The 23964-nt window shown below is 48.4% G+C and overlaps 1 long non-coding RNA gene across 1 annotated transcript in view; it reads right to left on the reverse strand.

The window, feature by feature from the left end:
• The window catches only part of LOC142466190 (uncharacterized), a 33729-nt gene that overhangs the window by 3385 nt on the left and 6380 nt on the right, over positions 1 to 23964 (reverse strand). The window contains exon 2 of the long non-coding RNA XR_012788087.1: positions 2910 to 2978. This is a non-coding gene — a long non-coding RNA (uncharacterized LOC142466190). The remainder of the gene's footprint in view (positions 1 to 2909; positions 2979 to 23964) is intronic.

The raw sequence follows: 23964 nt of genomic DNA on the forward strand, positions 1-23964 counted from the left end.
TAATTGGGCGCTTGTGGGAGAATTCAATTGGTTTTCACAATGAAGCTTATAAAACACTGTTAGAATTGGTTCAAGTGTAATATCTTTTGCTCTAATTATATTAAAACAGAGAGTCTTGCAATCGTAACAATCCCATTGCATACTGAATGGGATTAATGCACTGTTTCTAAATTCAGGTAACTAAATGCATAGCAATTCTTTTAATTATAAATTGCACACTTCCAATAATCCATCTATGCAATTCTTGTTTGACAGGTTTAATATGTTCTTACTAATTTTTAACCAAAGCAATATGTTTTGAATGTATCCACTTATTTATCTTGAACTCACGGATGTGAATTGGAGGTTCCCTGTTGCTCATCTTGTTCAATAAATCATATTTGTTAGACACGGCATAGGTTTCCTTGCTTTTGTATGGTGGAAAATATCACACGGAGTAAGAGGGACTGTTTAATAACCGTTTCAGTATATTGGTATTAGGACTGTACCTTTGCATGGAAATCCATTCTTGCCAAAATGTGCTGCTATTTGTTTGCGTTTCTCAATGTTGACTTTGGAAGCCTTAGTCTGCGTCCCCGATAGCGCTGAGCGGGCGGCGGTTACTTCCATATATAGATATATGCAAGTCCCCGCGTGCGCTGTGCGTGCGCGGGCGCTTAGATAAACAAAAAAATTATACTTTCCAGTGTGCTCAACTACCCGCAATGACCCCTCCCCCCCTCACGCGTGCGTGCATGCAGTACATCCGGCGCTCATGCTTGGAGCGCTCCAAGCATGAGCGCGCTCAGCGCCAGCGGGGACTCTGCCTTACTTTCCTACATGTTTGTGATTCTCAACCAGCGTGATATCTGAGGGTGTGTCAGCCCCAAGCCAGGCGTATCCCATCCATTTTATAAAAGCAATATCAAGTTAAAAAAATACACACATTCAACTTTTAATGTTTCAAGAAAAAGCGTGGACATGGAAACATTGCATTGGAAGTTACAGCTAAACAAAGACCAACACATTACGTAAAACGATTATTTAACATCTCTTGCACGCAAACCATGGCATTAAGGGAATAAGAACGTCATCTTTATTTAAAAATAGGCTAGAGGTGTTACCATTCTCTGAGGCACAATGCGTCATCTATAGGAAATGGCCTAATTTCAGGGGTCAGGGAAAATACAAAAGTACACCCATTAGTAATCATCATTAGGGCGGAAGGATACGGCACCGAGTGATGCAAACGCAGACTTGGTTTTGTATGCAGACTTGTGGCACGAAGGTCACGCTCAGTAAATCCTAATGAAATGTCCTGCGTGTGGGCAAGTCGGCATACACTGAAATACCAGCTAATGGGAACTCTACAAGGGGGTTTGAATTAGCAAAGCTTTTACAGCCAATAAGATGTCAGTCATTTGATCTTTAACAGCAGCATGTCATTTAATGTTCTAGACCAGCAGCCCCGTGCCCCGTGACCTGTGACCTGTGACCTGTGACACCACAAGCTCAATGTGCACCGTTTGCCAAAAACATTACTGGCATTTTTTTTTTAAGGATCCATTAGTCCAGGAGTATCCAACTCCAGTCCTCAAGGGCCACCAACAGGTCAGGTTTTCACAATATTCCTGCTTCAGCACAGGTGCAGTCTTTGAGCTACTGATTCAGCCACCTGTACTGAAGCAGGTATATCCATAAAACCTGACCTGTTGGTGGCCGTTGAGTACTGGAGGTGGCCGCCCTGCATTAGAGCGTGTGGAAGTTCCCCGTGATATTGCCGGTAGGAGCAGGTGTACGGGTTTTGTAGCAGTGATCGCTCAGCCTGTAAGTTGTGGTTAACGTGGCAGTCTTTGAAGTGGAAACCTTGTAGCCGGTATTGTCGTCTGATTTTGAGCAAGTTGCAGTATATTTTCCTGTGATCCGAGCGTAAAACAGTCCTGCAAAATCCAACCCTCCCCTCACTACTACAGACTCGGACAGCTTCTCTGCATCTACAAGGAAAACTCACTCACGAGGGAAATGGCAGGTGTTAACGACCTCTAATTATGGGCTAAACTGTTACATTTCCGGGGATTATCGGGTTGGTTACAATTCCGGACATTATTCATTCAGTAATGCCCGGAATTTTTGGCAACTTGCCAATTCAGCTTTTAGCGATGCCCGGCGTGCAGAGAAAGTGTAATTTAACAATGAACAAGAGACCACTGAGTCTCCACTAGTGCTCAAACCACAAACAGCAAAGAAGTTCAATGTGGCATCCAATGCTGTTCTTAAACCAGAGCAAGATGGTCATACATTGCATGTGAGTATATAAGTGCTGGTAAAAATCTTGATGGTGATGACCGTTAATACTGAATCCCTATAACACAAGTAAATGTATATTTGCACAGCACATAGTAGTATACACTTCTCAGTACTGATGGCAATCCTAAGCCCAATATCACAGTCCAAGAGACCAGAAAGATGAATAAATCATGATAGTGGAAAATAGTACTCACTGAGTGTAACCATCAACATAAGCTCCAAGTCGCGTGCGTCTCCTACACAACACGAAGGGGTTCCTAGCTGATCCAGCTGGAGCCAGGGAACCAGAAGTTCATTTGCCTAGCCCCGCATTGTTTTTTTCCGGCACCGGCTGTGCTTCGCTCCCCCCACGTGGATTTTCGCCTGCATTGCATCTCAGCTGGACGCACGCCTTTGGAAACGCATACAAGCAGCTTTCATGCGGGTAAAAACCTTATTATGATGCCATTGGAGGATTACGCTATGCTCTAAGGTTGCTGCCAGCTACACAGGGACGCGCCGAATACACTGATGTACATCTACACCGGCTAGTTCAGGCAGGGCTCCCTTGATAATATTGGCAGCAAGTAACCTATCAATGAGCTCTACAATCTAGGCAAACACCGCTGTTTGTTTTCACTTACCTGTTATTTATTATTTCAAGACCTCGCACTCGGGTGCACTGAACTTGGAGGACACTCCTCCCACAGCTCCTATTATAGGGAGGGGTTATATTGAATTTACAATTTAATTTGAATAAATAAGTACAGAAAAAGCACAAGAAAATACAGAATATCATGTTTATAAAAAAAAAATCTATATAACTATACAAAAGTGATTATTTATGAAAAAAGCCTTTCATTTAGCCTATAATAGTAATAATCCCCTCAGAACAGGGCATTACTGGCCAATAATGCCCTGGCTGGGTTACCTCTGCTTCGCCTCGGGCCTTCAACTCTTCCAGCCAGGGCATTATTGGTCAGTAACGCCCTGTTCTTCTGGGATTATTACTTCAATAACTGCACTTTAGCAGCAGGTACATATACATTCCCAGGGCTGTTTCACAGACAGGAATTATTCTTTAACTCTCCAAGATTAATTTTTTTTTGTATTATCTCATGCCCAGAGACTCCATTCATTAAAAAAATATGTATAAACATAATTAAGTTTGTCATGTAATCCATGTCTGCTGATCAAGCATTTCTTTGCATTAGAATATACGTGATTTACATTATTCAGCAGCAATAGAACTGCTTATCAAATCTGATGTAATATGTTTACTTAGAAATTAATAAGGGAATTACTGTATGGTACAGTGAGGCGTTTGCAATTACTGTATGAGTAATGTTGTGCGTTAGTGCTAATTCAATTTACAGTACAGGGCCAAGCATCATAGCAGCCTGAAGCATACTGTACAATAATAACATACCCCTAAATATTTATACGAGGTACAATATAGTGCTATGAAAGTATCTCTATACCCTTCCAACTTCCCTCAACTGTTCTATGCGACAGCAGACTAAGGGCCTATTTGTGTGGGGTTTTGTGCAGTAAAATTAAGCAATGCGATGGGTTTTATTTACTAAAAACAATGTATACATTTTTAGAAATGTACTGCTCCAGTTCTCAGGCTTCCAGTTTCCTTGTTACCGGACGTACAATCCCTCCCAAGATTCAGATGTTTACCAGTGAACTTTGAAAAATGATTTGAAATTTACTGAGGCGTTTTGACTTTTTTTTTTTAAATAATTATTTCCTCCGTAAACAGGTCACTGTCACAGATTATTGTGGTCATAGATGGAACGGCATCCTTACTTGTGTGCTCCAGCGGTAATAATTCTGCACATTGCATAGCGAGACTCCAGTACCGATTCGGGACTTTTTTCCCGTGGTGTTTTTAGTTACTGAGCTGTGTCCCGATTGGCTTATACAACACGGGAACTTAAATACTTCACACTAACCTTGGTAAAGTGCCTGGCATTCTTGCATTTCTTACACATACACAATGTTAGCCATCTCAAACCCAGACCCACAGAATTATACATTTATACATTTCATTGCTGGAGAGCTACTGGGAAAGTGACGTCAAATACACAAGCGTTAACAAAGAAACCCCAAAGAGACATCCAGTGTGACATTATTTAGTTCATTTCTATGGGTTTTTTCTTCTCGGCGGTAGTGTAGAAACTGGCTGATGGGATCACGGTCACTTGGTTGAAGACTTGATATGTTTTGGCCAAAAGATTAAACTAAATGACCCATATTTTGAGAAGAAAAGCCCCAGCAAGTAACTAAATAATGTGTCATATTGGAAGTGCATTGAGGATTTGTTCTTGGAATATTTAAAATGTATCAATACATCTTAATGTAAAATAAAATAATGATTTTATTACAGGCATGATTTATCTTCAAGGGGCATATTCTAAAATAGAAAACACAAGTGCATTTCCGTACGAGAATTGCTATTTTCTGGAATTCTGAAAATAAGTCAACATCCCCCATTTTGTATGTTTATTTGCACGAATGTGATCTTTTACATGATTTTTGAGAAGCGGAAAATCTTATTAAATACGGCGAGATCTCACATTTGATAGAATAAACCCGGAATTATTAGATCTGCATCTAATTATTAGATCTGTGCGAGTGGCTCCGATTTGAAAATGCATTTTATTAAATTAATTCCCAAGAGCTTCATCATGTAGACCAGGCTAAAAATGTCTGTCCTGAACCAGCTCTAGTGAGGAGCTTAAGGCTAGGTCCCCGCTGCAGCCGGCGGCGCTCCTCTCACCAGCCCCTGTCCCCCCTCGCTTCCTGGCTCACTGCGCACTGCGACGCGTCAGCCAGCAGAGGCTACAATCTGCTCAGAAAATCAGTCAGCTCGGGAGGGGGAGGAGTCAAACCGTGGCCTGTCTCAGAGCTGTTACTTCAATCTAACCAATCCCCTGCCCTGTCTCAGCTGTTCTGAAAGCTGATTGGCTGGAAAAAAACAGATTGAAAACTGCCCTAAATTTCCGGGCATTACTGATTGGTTAAAATTCCGGGCATTATCCAATCAGAGAGCAGGGTTTTCAATACTGCCCGGAATTTTACTGCTTTAGCCTATAAGGAAAAATCTTTCATCAAACGTATTACACAGGAAAAAGAAACATCAAATGTGATTCAATCATAGCCGGACACCATGTGAAATAATGAATGACCTGCAGGATGCTGAGACAGACACCTCCCCTGTCTCACACACTGTGACTTCTATCAATCACCTTCACACAATCAATACATACATTAACTTTCTTTCTTTTGTTTCAAACTATTTTTTATTTATTTTTGAATAACATGGGGGAAGGTTGTGGCTACATAAAAAAGAAGGATGGGGGGGCTATGGGGGGAGGGGGGTTCAGCCCCCATCATAATCAAAACAATAATATTTTTTATTTGTGATAATATCTTTTGTAAAGTTTTAATAATGTTAATGGTTATACATATGTAGCCATGCAGTAAAATGGACTGCAGTTTCCTTTCCTGCTGGCAGTAAGGCCTGGTAAGTTACAGGGATGCCAGCAGTAATCATGGAGATTTGCCCTCACACCCTGTTGAGGTGCCCTATGTGTGGAGGGGAGGAGCTACATACTCTGAGTCCATTGTTAGTGACATCAGAGATGTGCCTGCCCCCTGAAGATATAAGGCACAGCACTGCTCAAAGTTAGTGTGTTGGAGTAAGGAGCAGGTCTGCGTTGAGACCTGGGGAAAGAGGGCGCTAGTGCTGTAATTAGTGGCCCTGTACTAAATCAATCAGCATCAAGTTATCAACGCCATACTGTGTCCAGGGACCTGGCACAGGGGTGATCTCCTTGAGTGGAGAGGGAATCCCACTCCATTGGGAGGGTGTACCTTTGAAGGGATCACACGCCAAGATGTGCGGCTGAGTCAATCACTGCGAGGGGCAGTTAGCCCATACCACCAAGCAATAAAAATGACCTTGAATAAAGACACTTCACTGTGTGAGTCTGGAATTACTCAGCAGGGGAAGGCACCACCAAGGAGGAGTTCCTCATCAGAATCATCCCCACGCAGACGCAGGGATCCTGATGAGGTGGAGGCGCTGCACTGGATATAGGTAGGACTCATGCACACTACCTCAGCTGCCTGTCTGGGTTGGCAATCCCCACACAACATCATGCGGGAGACTCAGGAGTCCTGTTGCCAACAGGTGCACCACCAGACACGACCATGTAATGGGGACTGGTTAGACCACAGGGGCCAATGTGAGTTTGGGTGGGTCAGCCAGGTCAGAAAATCCGTTACATTTGGAGGCTCTGCTGAGATACCTGTCAACAGGACAGGTTTTTGCTAGGCACACTGGGAAACAGGAGAGTGTATGCTGCCACTTTGTGCTGTGTTGGGACAGACCTAAGGGTAGTCAGGGGGCTGATGGAGTATAGTCAGCTCGCAGGGACGACCTAGGGGCCTGAAAGGAGTTGTAGGTTTGGAGAGGGGCTATAGCTGTTCTAGTCACCTTGAGGCAGTGCTAGTTGGTAGGATGCCTGGAGGGATAGCCTGTTAACGAGGTCAGGAATCCTGGAGAGGGTCTGCGCTAGGCTAGCCAACAGTAGGTAGACACCCAAGTACTGCATGGAAGAGCCAGAGTACTCTAGCCCATTCCAGACCACTTACTGAAGGGAGCACTGACTGGGAGGAAGGAGATACAGCAGACACAGATAGAGTGAGCCTAGCCTGAGGTAGTGCAAACATGAGTCCAGTCTACATTAGGTACACAAGGTGGTGCATCAAGGCAATCTTTATTGTACCGGTATGGTGGCTGCCCCGCAGAGAGGAGCTCCATGTACAATCACAGTAAAGACAGCAACCGAATGGCGACCGCAAGAATGGAGGATCCGCGCGGTGCGGAAGGTCCAAAATGGCGGACGGAGGCAGATGGAGGGAGCGCATGTAGTGTGCGTTCCGCTGAAGAGCAAGCTACTGATGTGACTTTGGCAAGCCTGTTGTGGAGTGGCGTGAAAGCTGTGGCCGCGCCGTTTTGGTCCTGCCTAGGACCTAGGGGTACTACCCCTGAGGACATTGAGGAGGACATGGTAGTAGTATGTGGAGGAAATGATGAAGTTGCCTGTCAGTCGGCATACAAACAGTTAAACGCTACCTCAACGTTCAAAGAGACTGACAGCGCGAATCAAAATGGCGGCTCCCGCTTCCCTGGGAGACCGCGTGGAGCAAGTGCAGAAAATTCTGCAGATTCTGGACTTACAGAGAGTTGGCCAGGATTGGCGCCAACAGGAAAACCCCACCCTGCTGGGGGGTATGGCGCAAAATCTGCAGCCGCGCCCTCATGGACAATGACTAACTCAGCCCCAGTGCTGGGTCACCCGATCAATCTGTGGGACCTCCCCCTAATCTCAACCAGGGGGAGTGGTTTCCAGTTATGCCCAGTGGGAATGGATTCAACTGAGCGTGGAGCTGGTGAGCTGGCCGCACCCTTACAAAAAGTAGTTCCTGTAATCAGTGCTGCCCGCGGAAAAGAGGACGAGGATTTTGCAAACCAAGAGGTTGCAAAAATTTGGCCGGGGATGGCGCCAAATAAGGAGTGGTGCTCGGGTGGTGGCGCAAAACCTGAGGCCGCGCCCCCCAGGACTGTGAAAAGTACAGCACTAATCCCAGGACATCCTATAAAGTTGTGGGATCCGCCCCTAATCTCCACTAGTGGGGGTGGCTTCCAGCTTTGTCAGATGAGGGTGGAGCTAGTCAAGGGAGTAGTTGGCAATCCAACCCCTGCTCGTCAGTCACGAGGAGCCAGTACGCTGAACAGACCACTGCTGCGAGTGCCTCCTACCGTGACTATGACCTGCAAGCAGGAAGAGAGTGCCATGGTATCTACCCAACCCTACTCAGCACCAGGAGGCTTCCTGCTGATTCGGGTGGCAGGCACTGAGACAGTGGCGTGCCTCTGCTTACAGTGCAGACTACCCGGTGGCGCCGTGGGTACAACTGCACGCTGCCCGCAATGTGGCCTCCAGTACTTGTGGCCTATGCCCACGTTTGTACCCATCCAGGCCGTTGAAGCAGTGGGAGATGCGGCTATGCTGTCGGCCGAGCTTCCCGGTGCGCTATGGAGGGACGCTGCGGATCCCGGAGAATGGGGATCTGGGCCGGTTGTCAAGACCGAGCCCAAGGAAAAAGAGACTATCGGCCGGTGTGCCGGCCGAGAATCCAAGTGGCGGTCACCCCGATGGGTGCCCCCAAGCAAGGTGGAAGTGGATTCCTCTGATGAGGAACCCATGGCGTCGTCCGGTGCGGTGATTCGGCAGACCACAAGCTCCTGTGATGGTAATGGAAAAAAAGTGCCACTTACCGGAGCTGTCGGTGAAAAGAAACGGGTGTCACCAGTGTTGCGGAAGGCCGAGAGACGGAGTCCCCCGGTTCCGGGGACCGGCGGGTCCAGTGGTGAGGGTCGATCCACACCAACACCTAGGAGCGGTAAGAGCAGCCCTTGTTCTTACCAGGCTTCGATGGCTACGTCGGCGGAGGAAAGACGATACCAGGCCCAGGCGGTAAGATCGAAACCAGCGGAGCTGCCGGATGTCGTTTTGGAGGAAGAGGTCCCGCTTGGGGACCCATCCCAAGATGGGGGAGCGTCCAGCCTCATAGATGACGTCACTTCCGGCGGGCGTGGCAGAACCACCAGAGAGACGACTATGCATCACGGATCGGGCAGTGCTTCCCGATCGCCCGGTCCCAAGAAGAGTTGGCAGGCGGCGAGAAAGGAGAGCGGTGAGACCCGACCAACGGAGCGCCCTTGCGGTAACTCTGGACAATGCCGTGGGAGAGAGCGGGTCGGAACCCCGCCGATACCCACCGTTCACCCTTATGCCCAGCCCCACGCCCTAGCTAAAGCCCCAGTCCCGGTCACGTTTTCCCGGGGGTCCTCGTCAAGTTTGGGAATATCCGGAGGGTACCTCCGAAGAACTGACTGGGGAGAGACTGGGGAGTTTCACATCCGATGACGGGTCGGTGGGTGGAGGTTATTCGCAGGAAGTGTCAATCTCCAGCGATTGCACTAGTGTGGTGAGTGTAACTCTAGTGCATAGGCCCAAGCGGGTGGGGCGGCCTAACTCCCTATCTACCAGGACATCTGGGGTGTCCTCCTGGGGAGAGCAAGAGGAAGGGGATTCGATAGAGTCGGCCCCAGACGAGGTTAGGGAGACCCGGTGGTGGGCCCCCTTATTCGAAGGTTACGTGGGGTGGTTGGACCGTACTCGGTTCCTACTAGAGAGGGAGGATGTGGTTGACTACTGGTGGGCTTGTGGGGAGTTTACTGCAGAAGAGCGGAAAAGGGAAATGCAGGAGCGGTGGTACCAGATCCGCCACCATAACATAGAGCCCATGGGTCCCAGTAGATTAACGGATCCGGTAGAACCGGATGAGCCCCTATCGTGGGTGTTACCCAGAAAGGCGGGCAATGCCAAGTTGACCCGTGTAAGTAGAGCGGAGAGGGCCATTATCACTAAGTATAAAAATTCCCATGGCCTGGAATATCCGTATGTCCCTGAACCCCTCATGCAGGAAATTGAGGACAACAGGGATAGGTGGTTGCGCGAAACCATAGAATTATATATGGTTAACAAGGGTGGCGCCATTACTGGGCTCAAGGCCGAGGAGCGAATTGTGCAGCTCATGCGGGTTTGGAGTATAGGGCGGAGCATCTATAAGCACAAGGTCATATACAGACCAGAAAATGGGCTACCGCGTGAGTACAGCATCATGGTCCTGGATATGGGGGGTCGGGAAGTTAAGAAGCCCGATCCACGTCACTATTATTAGGAGGTACCGGACAGCTGTTGCGCGAGTTAGTGCCTGCTGGTCAGGGCGTGCTTGGTGCGATACTCTTTACTGTGGATTCAAATGTTGTGACCAATTATGTGTTCCATTTTTCAGTGTTTCCCGAAGAAGGTACTTAAATTTAGGTCCCAGACGGGGCGTTGGGATTCACCAGGGGGAGAATGTAGCCATGCTATAAAATGGACTGCAGTTTCCTTTCCTGCTGGCAGTAAGGCCTGGTAAGTTACAGGGATGCCAGCAGTAATCATGGAGGTTTGCCCTTATACCCTGGTGAGGTGCCCTATGTGTGGAGGGGAGGAGCTACATACTCTGAGTCCATTGTTAGTGACATCAGAGATGTGCCTGCCCCCTGAAGATATAAGGCACAGGGGTGATCTCCCTGAGGGGAGAGGGAATCCCACTCCATTGGGAGGGTGTACCTTTGAAGGGATCACACGCCAAGATGTGCGGCTGAGTCAATCACTGCGAGGGGCAGTTAGCCCATACCACCAAGCAATAAAGAATGACCTTGAATAAAGACACTTCACTGTGTGAGTCTGGAATTACTCAGCAGTGGAAGGCACCACCAAGGAGGAGTTCCTCATCAGAATCATCCCCACGCAGACGCAGGGATCCTGATGAGGTGGAGGCGCTGCACTGGATATAGGTAGGACTCATGCACACTACCTCAGCTGCCTGTCTGGGTTGGCAATCCCCACACAACATCATGCGGGAGACTCAGGAGTCCTGTTGCCAACAGGTGCACCACCAGACACGACCATGTAATGGGGACTGGTTAGACTACAGGGGCCAATGTGAGTTTGGGTGGGTCAGCCAGGTCAGAAAATCTGTTACACATACATTCATTTTCAATGAACAACTACAAAGCATGTTTCCTAATTCCCTGGCGGTGGAGCGAGACGGGGACAGGCGGCTCAGCGCGTTGGTTTTGTGCTGCGCGTGAGACACTTGAGGATAAACATTATTAAGGTTACATAAAGACAAACTGTTAACGTGATTCAATCTGTACGGACAGAACGGCTGCAAAGTGGTTTCCTACAACTTCTTGGGATGGGACAATTCACATGAATAACCCAAAAGGCCATTTTAATGCTGGATTTTGTTAAAGTAATGTATCATTTCTATAAGCTGGCCGAATCTCGGTACGTAGAGGTTGCAGAGGCCTTACACAGTACCACCGGCATTTCATTTAAATGCCTTGGGGACGAGCGCGGGACCTCTGCAACCGCCCGCGCCCCCCCCCCCCAAAAAAAATCTTGCGAACCCCAGTTTGCGCTCCCCTGTGCTAAGAGATAATGGGGAAGGGCAGGGTTGCATATCTATCGGAGACCCGTGAATGTGCTCACAAGTAATATTTTTATTTGATGTTAATATGCGAAATGTTCCTTTGATGCATCCCTCGATAATGCCACACGGGGGCAGTGTATACACTGTACATTCAAATGTTCCGCGCAGACCTGAAGAATGGCGCGGGGGTTAATAGTGCCTGGTTATAATGAATTGCCTATTCAATTGGGGATTACTTCTAAAGTATGATTACATCTACTTCAATCATCTGCACCCACGAGCAGTGGCATATTCATGGAGGGTGGGAGTGAAGCAGTTTGCTTGGTGAATATTTTCACACATTTTTCCATTAATAGGATTAGATAAACCGGCGGCCTGAGCTGTTTCAGCTCCCAGTCCTGTTTGCACTGCTGGAGGAAGGTGACCTCCCAGGCCCCGTGAGACTGCTCTGCGGGCCTTGTGTGGGGAATTCTGCTCCTCACACTGTGTGTAACCAAGCACTGGGCAGGTCCGCAGACTGATCTCCCGGGGCCCAGGACTAGAGTTACGCCCGCCCCGTCGGCAGCCCTGGCACTGGGTATGGAATGGGACATTTGGCCGTGGTCAGATCTCCCGACAGTATTTAGCCGCAGGGTGACCCTCCGCCACAGCCACTTCCCCGCCAGCCACTCCGACGAGAAGGTACGATTTAGGGTAGAGGATTAACGTAAGGGGTATTAGAGGTAAGGTTTAGGGTAAAGGTTTTTAGGGCGGGGGTTAGTGTTAGTATTAGGGTGAGGGTTAAGGTTTTTTGGACGGGGTTAGTATTAGGGGGTGTTAGGGTGAGGGTTAGGGTTTTTAGGGCGGGGGTTAGTGTCAGTATTAGGGGGTGTGAGGGTTAGGGTTAGGGTTTTTAGGGCGGGGGTTAGTGTTAGTATTAGGGGGTGTGAGGGTTAGGGTTTTTAGGGCGGGGGTTAGTGTTAGTATTAGGGTGAGGGTTAGCGTTTTCTCTCAAACTATTTGGGCTGCGCTTTGCTTACCGGTGTTGGATAATTATTTATTCACCAGGAAGTAATACATTTTATAAATAAATAATTATCCAACGCCTGTAAGCAAGCGCAGACCAAATAGAGAGGAAATCGCTGATTCAACTGCAGCGGGTACAGAGTCCCACCCAGTCACTCACCCAGTCACTCACCCACCCACCCAGTCACTCACCCACCCAGTCACTCACCCACCCAGTCACTCACCCACCCAGTCACTCACCCACCCAGTCACTCACCCAACCAGTCACTCACCCACCCAGTCACTCACCCACTCAGTCACTCACCCAGCCACCCAGTCACTCACCCAGTACAGAGTCCCACCCAGTCACTCACCCAGCCACCCAGTCACTCACCCAGTACAGAGTCCCACCTAGTCACTCACTCACCCAGTCACCCACCCACCCAGCCACCCAGTCACTCACCCAGTACAGAGTCCCACCCAGTCACTCACCCAGTACAGAGTCCCACCCAGTCACTCACCCACCCAGTCACCCACCCAGCCACCCAGTCACTCACCCAGTACAGAGTCCCACCCAGTCACTCACCCAGCCACCCAGTCACTCACCTAGTACAGAGTCCCACCTAGTCACTCACCCACCCAGTCACTCACCCACCCAGTCACTCACCCACTCAGTCACTCACCCAGCCACCCAGTCACTCACCCAGTACAGAGTCCCACCCAGTCACCCACCAACCCAGTCACCCACCCACCCAGCCACCCAGTCACTCACCCAGTGCAGAGTCCCACCCAGTCACCCACCCAGTCACCCACCCACCCAGCCACCCAGTCACTCACCCAGTACAGAGTCCCACCCAGTCACCCACCCACCCAGTCACTCACCCAGTACAGAGTCCCACCTAGTCACTCACCCAGTCACTCATCCAGTACAGAGTCCCACCCAGTCACTCACCCATTACAGAGTCCCACCCAGTCACTCACCCACCCAGTCACTCACCCACCCAGTCACTCACCCAGCACAGAGACCCACCCAGTCACTCACCCAGCCAGTCACTCACCCACCCAGTTACTCACCCACTACAGAGTCCCACCCAGTCACTCACCCACCCAGTCACTCACCCACAACAGAGTCCTACCCAATCACTCACCCAGTAAAGAGTCCCACCCAGTCACTCACCCACAACAGAGTCCTACCCAATCACTCACCCAGTAAAGAGTCCCACCCAGTCACCCACCCACCCAGTCACTCACCCAGTACAGAGTCCCACCCAGTCACTCACCCACCCAGTCACCCACCCAGTCACCCACTGACTCACCCACCCAGTCACTCACCCACTACAGAGTCCCACCCAGTCACTCACCCAGTATAGAGTCCCACCCAGTCACTCACCCACCCACCCAGTCACTCACCCAGTACAGAGTCCCACCCAGTCACTCACCCACCCAGTCACTCACCCACCCAGTCACTCACCCACCCAGTCACTCACCCACCCAGTCACCTAGTCACTCACCCACCCAGTCACTCACCCACCCAGTCACTCACCCTGTACAGAGTCCCACCCAGTAACTCACCCAGTACAGAGTCCCACCTAGTCACTCACTCACCCAGGCACTCACTCACCCAGTCACTCACCCAGTACAGAGTCCCACCCAGTCACTCACCCACCCAGTCACTCACCCAGTACAGAGTCCCACCCAGTCACTCACCCAGTACAGAGTCCCACCCATTCACTCACCCACCCAGTCACTCACCCACCCACCCAGTCACTCACCCAGTACAGAGACCAACCCAGTCACTCACCCACCCAGTCACTCACCCAGTACAGAGTCCCACCAAGTCACTCACCCACCCAGTCACTCACCCACTACAGAGTCCCACCCAGTCACTCACCCACCCAGTCACTCACCCACTACAGAGTCCTACCTAATCACTCACCCAGTACAGAGACCAACCCAGTCACTCACCCACCCAGTCACTCACCCAGTACAGAGTCCCACTCAGTCACCCACCCAGTCACCCACCCAGTCACTCACCCAGTACAGAGTCCCACCCAGTCACTCAACCACCTAGTCACTCACCCACCCAGTCACTATCCCACCCAGTCACTCACCCACTACAGAGTCCCACCCAGTCACTCAAGTCACACACCCAGTACAGAGTACCACCCAGTCACTCACCCACCCAGTCACTCACCCACCCAGTCACTCACCCACCCAGTCACTCACCCACTACAGAGTCCTACCCAATCACTCACCCAGTACAGAGTCCCACCCAGTCACCCACCCACCCAGTCACTCACCCAGTACAGAGTCCCACCCAGTCACTCACCCACCCAGTCACTCACCCACCCAGTCACTCACCCACTACAGAGTCCCACCCAGTCACTCACCCAGTATAGAGTCCCACCCAGTCACTCACCCACCCACCCAGTCACTCACCCAGTACAGAGTCCCACCCAGTAACTCACCCAGTACAGAGTCCCACCTAGTCACTCACTCACCCAGTCACTCACTTGCCCAGTCACTCACCCAGTACAGAGACCCACCCAGTCACTCACCCACCCAGTCATTCACCCAGTACAGAGTCCTACCCAGTCACTCACCCAGTACAGAGTCCCACCCATTCACTCACCCACCCAGTCACTCACCCACCCACCCAGTCACTCACCCAGTACAGAGACCAACCCAGTCACTCACGCACCCAGTCACTCACCCAGTACAGAGTCCCACCCAGTCACTCACCCACCCAGTCACTCACCCACCCAGTCACTCACCCAGTACAGAGTCCCACCCAGTCACTCACCCACCTAGTCACTCACCCACCCAGTCACTCACCCACCCAGTCACTCACCTAGTCACTCACCCACTACAGAGTCCTACCCAATCACTCACCCAGTACAGAGTCCCACCCAGTCACTCACCCACCCAGTCACTCACCCACTACAGAGTCCTACCCAATCACTCACCCAGTACAGAGACCAACCCAGTCACTCACCCACCCAGTCACTCACCCAGTACAGAGTCCCACCCAGTCACCCAGCCACCCAGTCACTCACCCACCCAGTCACTCACCCAGTACAGAGTCCCACCCAGTCACTCACCCACCTAGTCACTCTCCCACCCAGTCACTCACCCACCCAGTCACTCACCTAGTCACTCACCCAGTACAGAGTCCTACCCAGTCACTCACCCACCCAGTCACTCACCCAGTACAGAGTCCCACCCAGAGGTGTGCAAAGTATTTGCACAATTCGTCATGTTTCCATGAAGGATTCTGCTCTATGCCCTTTCTTATGCTTATCTTCTTACCTCCTCCCATTGTGGGTGGTATCGGGGACCCTGTTCTCAGTTGCAAAGTTTTATATATGCAAGATAAAGGGGCTATGTACAATAATGATGCAATCTGCTCCAAGCAACGAGCAAATATTTGCATCTCTGTAACTTTGTGGGCAGCACCGTACGTATTTATCGTTCCATTATTATTTCCTACATTTGGTGCAGATGTAATTGGCGAGATGAGCCTAACGCCTCCCAAACCTGATGGCTGTATTTGGTGCAAAGAGAGAATTACTGCACCAGTTATAGGGGGGACTTTCCGTCCCTCTCATTATATTACTCAGACTCTGTCCTACCCATACTCCTGTAACCGCGCCCCTAACGCCTCCTATAACAACTCCTCCTATAACCACTCCCCTAAACTCCAACTGCTCCCCTAACTCCTCCTATAACCACTCCCCTAAACTCCAACTGCTCCCCTAACGCCTCCTATAACAACTCCTCCTATAACCACTCCCCTAAACTCCAACTGCTCCCCTAACTCCTCCTATAACCACTCCCCTAAACTCAGACTGCTCCCCTAACTCCTCCTATAACCACTCCTCTAAACTCTGACTGCTCCCCTAACTCCTCCTATAACCACTCCCCTAAACTCAGACTGCTCCCCTAACTCCTCCTATAACCACTCCCCTAAACTGACTGCTCCCCTAACTCCTCCTATAACCACTCCCCTAAACTGATTGCTCCCCTAACTCCTATAACCACTCCCCTAAACTCCGACTGCTCCCCTAACTCCTCCTATAACCACTCCCCTAACTCCTATAACCACTCCTCTAAACAGACTGCTCCCCTAACTCCTCCTATAACCACTCCCCTAAACTGACTGCTCCCCTAACTCCTCTTGTAACCACTCCCCTAAACGCCTACTGCTCCCCTAACTCCTATAACCACTCCCCTAAACTCCTACTGCTCCCCTATCTCCTCCTATAACCACTCCCCTAAACTCCTACTGCTCCCCTAACTCCTCCTATAACCACTCCCCTAAACTCCGACTGCTTCCCTAACTCCTCCTATAACCACTTCCCCTAACCAAGGTAAACCCTTCATTAATGAGAGGGATTTAACTGATTGTGACACCTTTTCTATATTCCTGACAGTAAAAGCGGGGTCTGCTCTGATCCCACCATTTATCTGAAACCCGCGCACACGCCAACTTTTCCATTCACCTCATTTTGTTTCAATGTGAAAATCTGTTGTTTATTTTTGTGCATTTTGTAATATCACCTCAAATATTTATTAGTGAAAGTATTTTAATGTGTGAGTGTTGTGCAGCGCTGGATCTGCCCCCAGTGCACATCGGGCGCCTTCAGCACGCACGTTTTACCCGCGACGGCAGCCCATTAAATCGGAAGGTCCTGATTATGCAGTCTTAGGCTCACTGCAGGATTCTCTCCTTAAGCTGAGCCTATAATCAGCTCCCAACCAAAGCAGCCAATTTGCAAAGCCCTGAAACATACGGATGTAGCAGAGGTCGGAGCTTCCGCGTGCGCGTTATGGTGAGATGTTCTGCGCTATCACTGCCAAGCTGTGATATTGTGCACTATGAAGCAGGATGTTGAGTTCAGTAGTAATTAAGTCTGCTTCATCTTTAGCACTAAATTAAGGATGGGCAGTTTGGGGGGTGTGGAAGGGGAGACTGTGCTAGTTTGGGGGTTCTGCAGCTCGAATCTAGCGGTTTGAGTCCGAAGCAGAAATGACCCAAACGCTTGTTTCTGCCTCAAATTGTAGGTAGGGGTCTATCCTCCCACCCCTCATCACCTGGTAGTAACCCAGGAGCAAGGAGGAACCTTCCCTTACAAAAATAGTCCCCCTGTTGGTCCCTGCCTTCCCATGTGCAGATACAGGGGTTGGAAACTGAAGATCCAACCATCTGGGGAGACGAGGGCCAGCAGGAGACAGGGAGCGGCTGTGACGTGCAGTTGCAAAGAAGTGGAAGGGACACCTCCTACCTCCCCCCCCGTCATCCTCTCCCCTATATCCCTCAATCCCACCCTATCACCTTCCCCACCATGCACTCTATTCATGTCACCCGCTCTGTTCTCCCATATCATCCACTCTCCCCAAGTCACTCTCTGCCCCCAATTGTCACCTATTATCTCCCTCACCCCAATATAACCAACTCCCCCTCACACCATCATCCACTCCCCCGGGCCCCAATGTCACCAACTCCCCCCCGCCTTTACGTCATCAACTTGACCTCGCCACCCCAACATCAACTCCCCCCCACCCCAACATCAACTCCCCACCCCAATGTCACCAACTCCCCCCCACCCCAATGTTATAAACTTCCCCCGCCACCCCAACGTCACCAAAGTCCCCCTGCTCTAATGTCACCAACTCCCCCCCTACCCAAACCACACCAACTCCCCCCCTACCCCAACATCATCAACTCCCCACCCCAACGACACTAACTCCCCTCCACCCCAACTCCCCATATCCTAATTTCACCAACTTCGTCCCCACCCCAACGTAACAAGCTCCCCCCATCCCAAGGTTACCAGCTCCCCCGTGGCACGGCCTTCCCTCCCTATGTCACGATTACAGTAAACGTGCCCACCTGAAGCGGGAGTGGGACCTTAACCCCTCCATTGCCAGGAAGTTGGCACCTGAGGAGTTACAGCAGTGCATCACCTTCTGTCCTCCTCAATGTTCCCACCATGTTCCAGCTCCCTGTGCCCAGGGAAAGGACACAGCTAAGCCCAGAACCGACAGGTATCTGTAGCAATAAATGATTCACTGTTCAGATCTATAATATACAGTTTGTTTGCAGCATAAAATCAATATCTTATCTTATGTTCGTCCATTGTAACAGTGTAGGTTTATTTTCCAACGACTCACTCCACAATTATGAGACATATAGCTGGGCTTGAACTGTAACACGACGTGGATGTTCTGCACCTCCTGTGCTCGGTACTGTACCTTCCACTTCATCATTGTACTAAGTGTCCAGTAAATAGATTTTCATAAGTATGTAAGTATATATATATATATATAATATATATAATATATATATAGCAAGTTATACCATAGAGAGGTATATAAAGCCACAGCACCAAATGGGTTAGTACTAGTGCCTGTATTTATTATTGATGACTTTTTTGCTTACCACTGGGAATGTTTTATTTCCTTCTTGTGTTGTTAACCTCAAGAAAGATCTTGACGGCACATACTGTACCAGTGTATATTGACTTTGGGGTCCGGTCTTATTTTACTATATTCACTGTTAACTTTTGGACGTGGTCTTCATCATACAAAATTGTACAAATGCAACACACCCCATAGCAGCCATTCAATGATCGAAATCTCATAATAACCACCCAATCCCATGGCCAGCCACGCTGGGCTCAGGGTGCCGGGGGGGGGGGTTTACTGTCGCCTGCTTGATATAAATTGGACGCCACTGACACATAATTCCAGTGAGGATTGAAAACATTGCCCTCCTGAGAAGTTATTTTATGGGTACGCTGATTGTAAAGTATATTTTTTAATGTCATGTTTTATTATTGCTCAACTTGTTGCTTGATAGAAATAAAGAGCCATAAACAGAGAGAGAGAGAGAGAGAGAGAGAGAGAGAGAGAGAGAGAGAGAGAGAGAGAGAGAGAGAGAGAAGAGAGAGAGAGAGAGAGAGAGAGAGAGAGAGAGAGAGAGAGAGAGACAGAGAGAGAGAGAGAGAGAGAGACAGAGAGAGAGACAGAGGAGAGCTAGTGAAGAAAACAAACTGTAGCGGAAAGTGATGAAGAGAAGAAAAGATAATGAGTTCAGACAGAGCGTGGCTGCGGTGAAGATTAAGTGAAGCTCCCAAACAGCAGAACACTTGCAGCATTCAGTCTGCGTGCTTTTATTCACTTCTCCTTTATAAGCACCATCAAAGCAGTAACTTTACTGCGGCGTCTCCAGTACAAATCAAATGGAACCAGCCCCGGTCTGGAAATTGTACAAGAACTTACAGCAGTGAAGGGTTAACTGGGGGTATAATACTTTAAGGGAGGCAGCACTGCAGGGGTTAAAGTGCAGCACAATTCGGCATATATATTACAGGAGGACCCCGGGTATACGGCGGGTTCCGTTCCAGGGGCCCGCCCGTATAGTGAAAATCGCCGGAAAGCGGATCCGGCGATTTTCAGTGATTTTCCATGCGCAAATCGGCATTTTTGCCGTTCTGCGCATGCGCGACCTATGGTCTGCGCGCACAAACTACAGTATGCGCGCACAAACTACGGTCTGCGCATGCGCGCCAGGCGCACCCGCCCGTTCTGCGCATGCACGACTGAGGATCCAAGATGACAGCCCCCTTCTCGGCGCCGTCCGTATCAGCGGATCGCCGAAAAGCGGGGCGCCGAGAAGCGGGGCTCTGCTGTATTAGCAAATATCAAAGTGATCTATATGTTTAACAAATGTATCAATTTTCTGAACCACATTATTCCCAGCTCCTTGGAGAGACCCGCCGCATACCGAGAAAGCAACCTTTCTTTTATTCACCTCTGAGACATCTGTGGCGATGTGTACATTGTATAAGACAGGTTAAGTTATAGACGGTCACTTATATTCAACAGTATTATTTATTAGGGAATTTAGGCCGGATTCACTGTCTCGAAGCGAGGTGCACCCCGATGTACCGTTAAATGCTATGAAGTGAATTTCAGTTAACACAGGACGAGGATAACGTTACGGTAGTTACGACTGGTTACGATGATGGTTACAATAGTTACGGTGATGGTTACGGTGATGGTTACGGTGATGGTTACGATGGTTACGGTACGGTGATGGTTACGATGGTTACGGTGATGGTTACGATGGTCACGATGGTTACGATGATGGTTATGATGGTTAAGGTGATGGTTACGATGATAGTTACAATGGTTACGATGATGGTTACAATAGTTACAATGATTACAATGATGGTTATGATGGTTATGATGGTTAAGATGATGGTTACGATGGTTACGGTGATGGTTACAATGGTTACAGTGAATATTACAATGATTACGATGATGGCTACGATAGGCTACATCGCACACAGAGGCACTAAGGCTGCTGCAAGTAATGGATATATTACAAACCTCCCTATCCATCATGCAACTACCTGTAAAAGTTCAGACGGATATTTTGTGGCTTTAGGAGCTTAAATCATCAACATTTTCACATGTTGTGTAGGAGCAAGCTTTGGATATTTACAATACCTTTATGTTTTGAAGAAGGTACAAACATTGTATACAGTATAGCTGCAAAGAGGTGATGAAACATTGAGCATAATGTCACTGAATGACTGAAACGCAGTAAGTCCTGGTCCTGGGGTGAACTGAAAGTCTCTGATCAGGGACTGAATAATTTGTAGCATCACAGAAAAGGTGCTGAGAGACAGGTGTCTGTGAAGCAGATCAAACCTTAGATCAAGCTCTCTGGATATGCAGCAGAAACTGTGAAAGCAAAGCACTGACTTCACCAGAAGAGGACAGTCAGAAACACTCATAAATAACACAAAGGGAATAAGTGCTTCAGACTTAAAAGTAAACATTTAGGAAGAGGAGTTCCTGCTCCGAAGAGCTTAGAATCTAATTGGTTGGTAGGAAGTACGTACAGAGACAGTAGGAGGGCGTTCTGGTAAGTGCGTCTGCAAGAGGCTAAGGTTAATGTATGAGGTGTTAATTATCAGCCATCGAGCTACTCATATGCTTCCTTAAGCAGGTGTGTTTTAAGGTGGATCTTAAAGGTGCATAGAGAGGGTGCTAGTCGGATATTGAGGGGAAGGATATTCCAGAGGTGTGGGGCAGTCAGTGAGAAGGGTTTAAGGTGGGAGAGGGCTTTAGATACAAAGGGGTAGAGAGAAGACATCCTTGAGCAGAACGCAAGAGCCGTGATGGTGCATAGCGATAAATTAGGGCTGAGATGTGAGGAAGCTTCTAGCTGTCCTAGAAACCAGTTCAGCTGCACAACACAGCATGCAAGCATCCAATTATTGTGGTACCAATTTTAGGCCTGGCTGCCTATGGTAAATTGAATGGGGTACAGCGGGTTCTCTCATTACAAGATTGAACTGAACCTAATTATGCGACCCTCCTTTTGGAATCCCAGGATTGTTTTCAGGGGCTGGGATGGGATGTTTGCCGGGACAGCGTACATTCCAGATAAGCAGGCAAGTCCTGCCAGCTATGCATCAATGTCAAAAAGTGCTCTCTGCTCTCCGTGATAAACTTAACTTAGCGCTAGCAAGGATCAAAACACCACAAGGGAAACAAAACTTCCAGGGACCGATAGGCTGGAGGAGCTCTCAAGTTTCAGTGGAAAAAAGGTCAATTACTCATTTGCCTAAATTCTAGATATAGTATCATAGAAAAGCTATAAAAAGGAAACACTTCAATTTGCCAACCAGAAAAAAAGGATTATATCTCAGTTTTCAAATGCACAGTTTTTAGCAAATGAGATCCTGGATCTTGGCCGCTGAAACTAACAAACGAATGTTCAAACATATCTACATTTAATAGCCCATTTGGAAGATACTAATTCTTATGCTTACCTTTTGGCATAGTTTTAGTACCAAAAGGTATTTAAATAAACTACACATACTGTATGATTTATTAAAATCTTGAGGGTGTCAACACCTCCATAGCATAGTTCTTTGGGGTTTAATTAAAGGAGAGCCTGATTGAAAGCTTTGAAAAGTCTTGGAAGCAACTAGAGATGCAAACTTGAAATGAAATAAGGAAAATGCACCTTTTGTCATTAAAGGTATAACACCTGACAGAAGAAAAATGCCAGCCATAGAAAGGATGCCTTACCCACAGTCAAGGAAGGGTGTTCAGACGTTCCTGGGCATGGGGCACTACCTTGGAAAGTGTATTCCTAATCTATAAAAGAAGACACAACATCTAGTCCAAATTACACCAATCGGACAGGAAAGATCCTTAGGAAAATACACTTTACAAGGTCATGGTGGGGGTCATGTATAGAACTTAATAGTTTACTGACGCACACCACTGGACAATGGTTTTTGGCAAGCCCAATTGTTGATGGGGAAAAGGATTAGGTCATATTTACCGATCAGTGTCAATTTACTGATATCTCAAAACAATAAACAATTAAGAGAGATTAAAGAACAGGAAAGAAAAGAAAAATGTTACTTTCACAGAACAGCCGCCGTCTTCCGCTGTCTTCCACGGATTAGACCAGGAGATTTACTTTGCCGGCATCTCCGATGCCTGGACCTAGAAAAAGACCACCATGGAATAGCACAGACGCGGGGAACACATTTAATAAGAAATTAAAGAACCCAAGGATAGTACAATACATGAAAGTCCAAACACATAGGCAACCAATAGAGACCCTTTCATTAAAATACCTGGAGCTGATAATAAGGAAAATGGCACGCAACAAGATGACCACTCGGATTCATATGATGGGCGGACATAGAGACTATCAGCAAGGAACTTCAAACGCCCTGAAAGACTCACTGAGACCTGTTAACTTAAAGCAGCAATGCCACCCCAATTGGAAATCTTTATTTTTAAACATTTGAAATGGAGGGGGGGGGGGTTCTCCAGAGCAAGACCCCATCGTTTTTATTTCTAGGGGCTCCCGATGCTAACGGTGTAGTCACCAGTTGGGTATTTAAATGGCCGCCCAATAAGGAGCTGCAACAGGTTACCCATTAACCCGCAGGCCCGGCAAGATTTGGAGCCATATTGAGCACATATCAGGAGTTTAAACACCAAATCGTATGTCAGGAATCGGGGGTCCGTGGAGCTAAAAATAATGCATTTTGTCCCCTGCTGCCAATAGTGTAAAAAAATAGAAACAAGCCATGATCCGATGGGCAAGATTCAGACTTAATACCATTGCGTATGTGCTGCCGAATCATTCATTTTTTTAAATCTAAGCATAGATATTTGTTTGGGGTTTTGTTGTTTTAGATGGTCCCTAATATTGAACAGTAAAGGAAGAGAGTCCCTGGCAGTGAGGCTGGGAGATACCCACACAGCGGGAAGCTGGCCTCAGTATGACTGGGGCTTGTTATTAAAAAGCGTTGCTGCTTTGCAAACCCACAAAGAGCATCATAAATCCCATTCATTGTTTTCTTCAATCCTACCAGCAAATGTAAGCGTGATTTTCTCACCATATGCTTGTCAAAGAAAGAAAACAGAAGTGCGGAAGTGGTGCTTCAACCCCTTTAGCAGTGCAGAAGTGGTGCTTTCACCCTTTAGCAGTGCGGAAGTGGTGCTTTAACCCTTTAGCAGTGCGGAAGTGGTGCT

This window comes from Ascaphus truei, chromosome 14, assembly GCF_040206685.1.
Source record: "Ascaphus truei isolate aAscTru1 chromosome 14, aAscTru1.hap1, whole genome shotgun sequence".
In the NCBI taxonomy this organism is placed as follows: Eukaryota; Metazoa; Chordata; class Amphibia; order Anura; family Ascaphidae; genus Ascaphus; species Ascaphus truei.